This window comes from Ailuropoda melanoleuca, chromosome 4 (assembly GCF_002007445.2).
Source record: "Ailuropoda melanoleuca isolate Jingjing chromosome 4, ASM200744v2, whole genome shotgun sequence".
Taxonomy (NCBI): domain Eukaryota; kingdom Metazoa; phylum Chordata; class Mammalia; order Carnivora; family Ursidae; genus Ailuropoda; species Ailuropoda melanoleuca.
In genome coordinates, this window is record NC_048221.1 from 9,445,122 (window position 1) to 9,454,322 (window position 9,201).

Sequence of the window (9,201 nt, forward strand, 5' to 3'; positions counted from 1 at the left end):
GGGGGGGGGGGGGGGGCGCGGTGCCAGACCGAGGACATACCGCTACTGTGTATGTACCCTTCCCTGGGAGGGCATGGGCCTGGATATTCTGGGTTCCTGCCAGCGGTCCTGGGTATTCTGGATTCCTGCCAAACACCAATCCCCAGTTCTTCCACCGTGCCTTCTTCAAACCCAGGAAGTCCCTTCTTTTATCCCACCTAACCCTCTCCTGCTGCCATTGAAGACTCTGCCCCCAGTCCAGGTGGTCCCTGGATCAAGGTCCCCTCCCCACTTTGGCTTCTCAGCATCCCCGCCCCCCACCTACCCAGGGGCTCTGGGAAACTCCCCAGCTCCTGGAGTATCCCTGGGATAGAGTCCCTCCCTGGATCCCTCCCTCCTTCCCTGCCTGCGTCTGTCCCACCACATCCTCCACCGACCTCCCCTCCACCCGGAGAAACACGGCTGCATTGTTCCCCAGGACGGGGCCCTGCCTTGGGGCCTGGCCTTGTGCCCAGGTGGGGGGCCAGGAACAAAACTAAGCAAAGGAGGGGCGGGGTGCCCTCTGCCGCCAAGACAGGCTCCTTGGGCATGCCTGACTGCCACTTTGCCCTCTACAAGATGGGACAGGAGCCTATGGCCGCCAGACCACCACCACCACCACCACCACAGCGGGTGGGGTTCTGGAGCCAAAGGACCTTTCTCAGACCTGTGTGGGCATTGCTTTAGGGGACTCTTTTTTCTCCACCCACTCCCCAAATTTCTGAAGTCATATAATTAGGGCTGGGGGTCAGATTCTTCACCACCCTCCTCCAGGGCAATACGAGTAATGCTGGGGAGTGGGGAGCCCAGCAGCAGGCCCAGGCAGGGGACAAGAGGGGCTGCTGGATGCCTCTGGGTCACCTTGCACCCCAGAATTCCTCCAGAGTCCTCCATTTCCTCGGTTCAGCGCAGCAGCCTCCCACCTTGGATCTTAGTGGGAATGGGGAGAGGTGGGTGGAAGCCACACCTAGCTACCATCCCATGGGACCCAGCCTGGGGGGTTCCTGGGTCTTTCTTCTCTGTGGGGCCCAAGGGGCAGGCTGGCCCAAGCTGCAGGATCTGGCAGGTTGGGGCAGGAGGGGGCAGAGCAGCCTGTGGGGCCCTGGGGGAAGATTTGGGGTGGCATAGAATTCCCCGACTCAGGGCGGGGCCCGGAGAGGGGTGGGGTACCTGCCACATGGCCTCCTGAGCAGCTTCAAACAGGGGAATGGAGTTCTCAGGGTCCAGGGTCTCCCTGTGGAGACACACACAGGCTTGTCATTGCAGTAATAGAAAGTGACCAAATTACAAGGGGGCACCCCCTCTATGCTGCCCCTCCAGAATGCTTCCTTCAGACCCCAGAACAAGGCCTCCCATCCAGAACCAACCCTCTCCTGTCAGTAATCCAGTTGGGCGTGCATTTAGAAGAAATGCCTCCTCCATGCTGTCCTCCAGGGTTACCTGTATAAGCCATTGCCTGCACAGGGCTCAGACCACCCCAGCTCACTAAGCAGCCCTCAGCACAAGCTTGGCGGGACCTCCCAGTGCCACCAGCCCTCCCTCTGGATCCCCCGACGTTCGCCCCACATGCCCTGGTCCTGGGCTGGCCAATTTACCCAGGGACAGCAGCCAACAGGGATAGGAGCTCTCCAAACTGGCCAGCCGATCCTTTGTCATGACAGGGAGGGGTTGGGGGACAGGGCCAGGGTGAGGCCAGGTTAAGTGGTCAAGTGGCACAGGGATCACACACACGCCCATTTGTTTATTCTTCAAACATTCATTGAGTGCCTGCTGTGTTCCAGGCACTGTTCTGGGCACTGGGGACACAGCAGAGAACGAGCCAGAAGAAAATCTTTGCCCTCATGGGGCTGACATCCGTAGGGGAAACCTACACACACAAAACCAGATAGGTATAAAGATATACTGTGTGTTGCGTATTAGGTGCTAAGGGAGAACAGAAGGATGGAGTGGTGGGGGCCAGGTCAGGAAAGGCTGCACGAGGAGGAGGCGACATTTGAACAATGACTGGTAGGAGGTGAAGGAGGAGCCATGCAGACATCTGGAGGAAAAGTCCTAGGTGGAGGGAACGGTCAGTGCAAAGGTCCCCAGGCAGAAACATGCCTGGGGGATTTAAGAAACAATGAGGAGACCAGTGTAATGGAGGGAGGAGGGGAGCAGAATGGAAGAAGAACTGACTTTCAAATGCTTGCTCCCCAACTTTCTAGCTGAATATCTTCGGGCAAGTAATCACACCTCTCTGAACCTCAGTTTCTTTATCTCGAAAATGTGCAGTTTGCAGTTATCACAAGGCTCTGAGGTGAGATGAGAAAGGTCCCTGGGGTGGGGTCCAAGTTGCATAAGCACGTGCACAGAGGTGTACCAGGTCTAGGCAGTCTTGTAGGCCTGGGATGGGGGCGCTGGGTCAAGGGACCCTGACAGACCCAGCCACCCCAGGCCCGTAGGTCACCCCAGCTCACAGGCAGGGCTGCCTGCCGGGCCCCATGGCAACGCTGCATACAGAGACATCAAACAGGCCCTGCGGAGGAAGTCCCACGTCACTGTGGTTAGGGTGGCTCCTCCCAGCCCAGCCCCCCTGGCGCGAGCGCTCCTCCTTGCCAGTCAGGGCCCCTGCCTCCCATCGCCCTGGTGACAGGCGGTGTTATGGAGTGAGCAGGGATCCCACCACCTGCCCCCTCACTGGGGCTCCAGCCATTCCCCACATCCGGAGAAGGACATTATGAGGTGGCCCCAATTCACTGGCCGCTAACTCTTCCATTCAGCCCCCCTAGACCCGCGTGGGAGCACCAGGAAAGCCCTTGCCTACCCATCTAGAGTTCAGAGAAGCAGAGGCCCCAGGGACCTGTGGGGACCCCCCAGCCTGGCGCCTGAAATCCCTAGGGCAGGGTCTGGGTGTTGCTCCGGGGCACTGGAGGGGTGAGTCAGACAGGAATAGCCCCCAGGCCTGGCCCAGCCCCCACCCGAGGACTGACTCACCACCCACCCAGCACCGGATGACATCAGGGCCTGGCCTGCCACCCTCACTTGGCACCGCGCCAGAATGGGGGCGCCCAAAAGGTGTCACATCTGGCTGCCCTCTCTCCTCTGACTGGGGCCTGGCAGGCGCAGGGTTAAGGAGGGGCCCTCCTGGGGGTCTCCCCCGTAATCCCATCCCCCCTTTCCCGGGGATTTCGGGCCCCAGCCCCTCTGACGTCACTGGGGGTTGCTATGGCAACTGGCCGAAGTTCCCAAATAAAATTACCGCGGGCGGGTTAAGTTTCCTAGGAGGCAGCCGACGGGTAAACAATGGCGGTGGCAGGCGGGGCCGACGAGGGGCCGTCTCCCCCTCCCACCCCTCACTCCGCTGGGACCCGGGGGTCCCCACGGCGCGGAGCAGGGTCCCACCCCCCTCCCGCCCGGGACCCGAGAGCCCGTGAGCACCGAGGGCACCGGCGCACAGATGGGGGACAGCGAGGCCACCGCCGGGAGGAGCGGGGGGGATGAGGATAAGGGGGGACCTCGGACGCGAGGCTAGGGCGGCGGGGAACAAAGGGGGGACCCCGAGGCCTGGGATCCGCCCTCCGCACNCCCCCCCCCCCCCGCCCCCCCAGCCCCTCCCCCCCCCGCCCCGACCCCGGGCGGCCGCCAGTCCAGCTGTGGCTGCTCCCAGCTGCCTGGCTCCCCACATCTGGCGGGCCGCGCGCTCACTTCCTGTCGCCCCGGCTGCCTGGAGGGAGGTAAAAATAACCCTCCCCCTCCCCCTGCCGGCGGGTGCAGACGGCGGATCCTCCCGGCTTGGAGGAGGGCGAGGCCGAGCCGCAGCCGAGGAGAGGAGCCCCCCTGAGGCCGCCTCCCGTCCCTCCCACTGCCTCGGTGTCCTGGGAGGAGGGGCTCAAGGCGGGGTGGCACAGATCCGGGCCTGCGGGAGGGGGCCGAGGATTCTGTTGCCTTGGGGCCACCAGAAACCGAGGGAACCTTAGTGTCCAGGCCCCATCTCCCACCCCGTGGAGGAGGGGGTGTGCCAGCTCTAACCCGCCGGTGGACTGCAACCAACACGCCTGGCTTCCAGGCGGTGGTCACTCACTAACTATACAGAGGAGTTATCAAAAAACTCTCTGGGCCTCAGTTTACCCATCTGTAAAACGGGACAGTGGTATTCACCTCAGAGTGCATTTGCTCCATATCGTTAGCTATTATCTTTTCCCCATCCCTGGGGAGGCCGGGGAATAGGGGGCTTGAGACCTTCAAGTACTCTTGGCAGATAAAACACAAGACACCCAGTTAAATTTGATTTTCAGATCAACAAGGAGTGAATTTCTAGTATAAGTTATGTCCCATGCAATACTCAGGACATATTCACACTTAAAAAGGATTTACTTGTTCTACATCCGAAAATCAAATTTAACTGGGTCTCTTGTATTTTTATTTGCTAAATCTGGCAACCATCATCTCTGGCCTGAAAACACTCCCAACAGACACCTCCCTGGTCTCCTTGCTTCTGGCCTTACCCCTTCCACCCCTTCTCCAGAGACAATCAAATCACATCCCTCTACCATCCACCGCAAAAAGTTCTTCCATGGTCCCCACCTCTTCGGACCACAGGCGCTACTTGTCAGAACCCCACTTCTCCCCAGCTGGTCACACTCATCTGCCCACTGGGGAGCATCTTGCGGATCCTAGGGGATTACCTCTTCCTGGGAGCCTTCCTCACCTTCCACCATGACCCTCTGACTTAAGACTCTCCAGGAACCCTGTACTCTTNCCGCAAAAAGTTCTTCCGTGGTCCCCACCTCTTCGGACCACAGGCGCTACTTGTCAGAACCCCACTTCTCCCCAGCTGGTCACACTCATCTGCCCACTGGGGAGCATCTTGCGGATCCTAGGGGATTACCTCTTCCTGGGAGCCTTCCTCACCTTCCACCATGACCCTCTGACTTAAGACTCTCCAGGAACCCTGTACTCTTCTGTCTCCCCACTTAACCATGTGAGCGATTTATTCAATCATTTGAGTAAAAAACAACNATATATATATATATATATATATATATATATATATATTACTTAAATGATGCAGAGGTGATCCCTTTCCAGACAGATGGTCACTTCCCAGTGGAGGTGAGGGGGGCGGGAGAGGCACATGTGCAGCCCACCCTGCTCTGGCGCTGGTACCTGCTCTTTTTCCCACCCTTTACAGGTCCTATGGGCAGCCTGGTGGTACGATGATGGGGTCCTGGGGAGCCAGATTGGAGTGATACTGGCTTCTGGAAACCTTCTCCCTGCCTTCAAATAGCCTGGCAGTCTGGGAGGGAGCCTGGTACAGCCTCTGGAGGGCAAAGCCTTCAACTGTCTTGTTGACAGCCCCCACCACATCCTTGCACGTCCCACCCAAACTCCGAGATGGGCTTGGCACTCAGACCTATGCTCCAGACTCTCCCAGATAGGACCACGATGGCGCGTGCACCTGGGTGAGAGAGGCATGGGAGTCCACGTCACCCTGCTTGGATCCAAACTTACAGCTCCACATCCTCTGGCAAAGAATTGTGCCTCTGTACCTCAGTTTCCCCATCTGTAAAGCAGGAATAATACCTGTGAACTGTCAGAGGTCTAATGTGAACATTGTTAGTTAATATACGTAGGGACACGTGTGTAGACCAGGCTGGAACACAGCATGTATTCATTAAGTGTTTGCTCTTTTTTTGAGGGGGGGGGAGAAGCCCAAATGCCCCCCTACAGCCCTCCTGATCACTCAACCCCAGGCAGGCACCCTAAGTCCCTCTACAAAAATGGTTTCGACCCCTTGGCCACAGCTCCGGCCCAGCTCCTCAGGGCTCTTCTCACCCCAGAGCAAGTACACCGTGCCATCCCCTGACCCTGGCACCGGCCTTCAGAAAACCAAGGGAGCGTCTCGCTTGCGGCAACACACCCTCTGTCCCCCGGCCGCCATTGAACCACAGCTGTCTCCAGAGCCCTCACGTCTGCGCCCACCAGGACTGCAGGCCTGATCGGAGTCCCTTAATCCCGGTAAGGCCACAGGTCGCAGAGCCCCCCCACCCCCCGCAGCTTCCGCCCGGCAGGAGGCTCGAACCCGGCTCTCGCGGGCGGACGGGGCGGGCCCCCGGCGGCGGTTGCCCGGCAACGCGCTGTTTGTTAGCGCGGGGGGCGGGGCCGGCGCGCGCGCGGTGACTCACAGCGGCGTGATGCGGCCGGGCAACGCGCCCGGCAGCCTGGCCGGCGGCCCGGCTTCTGCAGGCCCGCGCGGCTGGAGGGGCCCGGCGGCGGGGGCGTCCCAGCCCCCAAGTGGGTGCCCGAGGCCCATGGGGAAGCGGCGGAACAAAGGCCCCAGCTCTCGGGTTCGGTTCGAATCCTGACCCAGCCTCTCACTCTTGGTCTGTGATATCTGTGCCCATTGCCTCAGTTTGCTCATCGGTAAAATGGAAGCGACATTGCAGGATGGAGGAACCGTTCACTGGTGCACAAGGCAGCTGGGATTATTACCCAGTTACACTCCAGGGCAGCAGTTATGGTATGCCCCGACTTGGTTTGATCTCCTGTGTCTTTGGGCAAACTCCATAATCTCACGGAGCCTCAGTTTCCCCACCTTAAAAGGAGGTGGCAAGAATTTCCTACCTCTCGAGTGGTTTGAGGATCCATGAATCAATCGTGAGACCACGGCTGGCACATCTCAGTACCAGGGGTCTGCCGCTACCAAGGAGGGGAGGGAGTGGAGGAAGTTTCCTCAGTGGTCCGAGCACTCCCTTCAGGGCAAGGTCAGTGCAGGGCAGGTGCGGGTGGAAATGGGTGTGGGTCACAGGCCCGGGGTAGGACGGCATAAATGCTGCTTCAGAGGCCCCCATCCCGAAACCAGAGCTGGCAGCACCTGCTGCAGGCGGGCCAGAGGGGGGCCTGGGCGTGAGTCACTGCCCAGCAATGAGGCGTGAGTCACGCAGGGCGGGGTCCCCCCGCAGCCCCCCCACCAATCCCACAAAGGCCCTTTGAGAAGAGTTCCCCACCCCCTCCTCCGGTCCTTAGGCCCTCTGGAAGTTGGGATGTGGTGCCAAGACCCTGGCGGGCTATCCCCCAGGAGTCCTGCCTGGCCTGGGAGGCCACAGCCTGTTTCCGCCATGTCTGTGAGAAGTCACCGTGGGCAGCTGGGTGTCCCCCCGGGAAGGGGCTTCCAGGCCTCCTGAGTCACTCCGGGGACAGCAGTGGGTCACATGCACACAGTGGACAAACTGAGTCAGGCTGTCTGGTAAGGCTGGCAGGCAGGGGCCCTTGGACTCAGGCTTTTTGGAAACCCCAGGAAGAACCATCATTCCGGCCCCCCTCTCCCCCTGCTTGGGACCCTGCAGCTCAGGGAAGCCCATGGCCTCTGGCAGGAAAAGGGGTGCTGTGGGCACAACTGGCCACGTCTCTCTGGCTTTACCACCTCTCCGTGCAGGCCTCCTCCCCACCTTAGCTGTCCTTTTGAGCTTGGTGTGGGAGGACCAGTAGGGCCCTGCCGCCTAAGGAGCTAAGGAGGTGAGGTACTCTGCAGGGTTGGGTCCCAGAATTCACAGGGTCACCCAAACACTCAGTAATCAAGATGAAATATTTTTTTTTTAAGATTTTATTTTTCGGGCGCCTGGGTGGCTTAGTCGGTAAGCGTCTTCCTTAGTCTCTGGTCATGATCTCAGGGTCCTGGGATTGAGCCCCAGGAGCCCGGTGTCCGGCTCCCTGCTCAGTAGGGAGCTGTCTGTCAAATAAATAAAATCTTAAAAAAAAAAAGATTTTATGTTTAAGTCATCTCTACACCCAATGCGGGGCTTGACCGTAGAACCCCAAGATCAAGAGTCACGTGCTCTGACTGAGCCAGCCAGGCGCCCCTGAAACATTTTTTATAACAGCTTTATTGAGATAAAATTCGCATGTCCTACGACTGTCCTATTTAAAGTATACAGTTCAGTGTTTTTAGTATCTTCACAGAGTTGTGCGACCACCACTACAANTTTTATTTATTTATTCGACAGAGATAGAGACAGCCAGCGAGANTGAGAGAGGGAACACAAGCAGGGGGAGTGGGAAAAGAAGAAGCAGGCTCATAGCGGAGGAGCCTGATGGGGCTCGATCCCACAACGCCGGGATCACGCCCTGAGCCAAAGGCAGACGCTTAACCGCTGTGCCACCCAGGTGCCCCCACTACAGTCAATTTTAAAACGTTTTCATCCCCCTAAAAAGAAACCCCAGTACCCATCAGCAGTCACCCCCCCATTTCCCCTCCACCCTGCCTAGCCCCTGGCACCCCTACTCAACCTTCTGTGTCTAGGTACGAATGGACTCTGACAATGTGACTCGGGACTGGCTTCGTTCACTTGAAAAGGCTTTTTCATGTCAGAGCCCATATCACTACTTCGTGACTTTTTCTTCCGGGTAACATGTGGTGTGGATACATCACATTTTTTTATCCATTGATCGGGGGATAGACATTTGGGTGGTTTGCTCTTTGGGGCTGATATGAATAATGCTGCTGTGAACATTCTGTACAAGTTTTGTGGGGGAGATTAAATAAGATTTGAGAGCAATATTTTTTTTAAGTGATCTCTACCACCAATGAGGGGCTTGAACTCATCGCCCCAAGATCACGAGTCACATGCTTGGCCAGCCAGGCAGCCCTTGAGTGCAATATTTTTGAAAACCAAAATTAAAATTAATGCGAAAAATCCACAATGAAGAAAATATCAACATTTTAATTTTTTTAAAGATTTCTTTTTAAGTCATCTCTACCCAATGTGGTGCTTGACCCCGAGATCAGAGTCACAAGCTCCGCTGACTGAGCCCGCCAGGCGCCCCCAAAATATCAACATGTTAAATAAAGACAGGATCTGATAGGGCTGGGATTAGGGAGATGTGAGAGAGGTGAGTCATAAGTGGGCAAAATCCGGTCTTGCCTAGACCTGAGCCTTCCAGGGAAGTTACCACTGGTCACACAGGGCTATGGAGATGTGTCTTAAGTGTGGATTTTTTTTTTTTCTCAAAGAATGTAAACAGGGGGTGCCTGGCTGGCTCAGTCAGTGGAGCGCGGGACCCTTGATCTCGGGGTTGTGAGTTCGAGCCCCATGTTGGGTGTAGAGATGACTAAAAAAAAAAAGAAACAATGTAAACAATCTCATTACTTTTTATTTGATTACATGTTGAAATTATACTATTTTGGATCTTGGGTGAGATGAAATA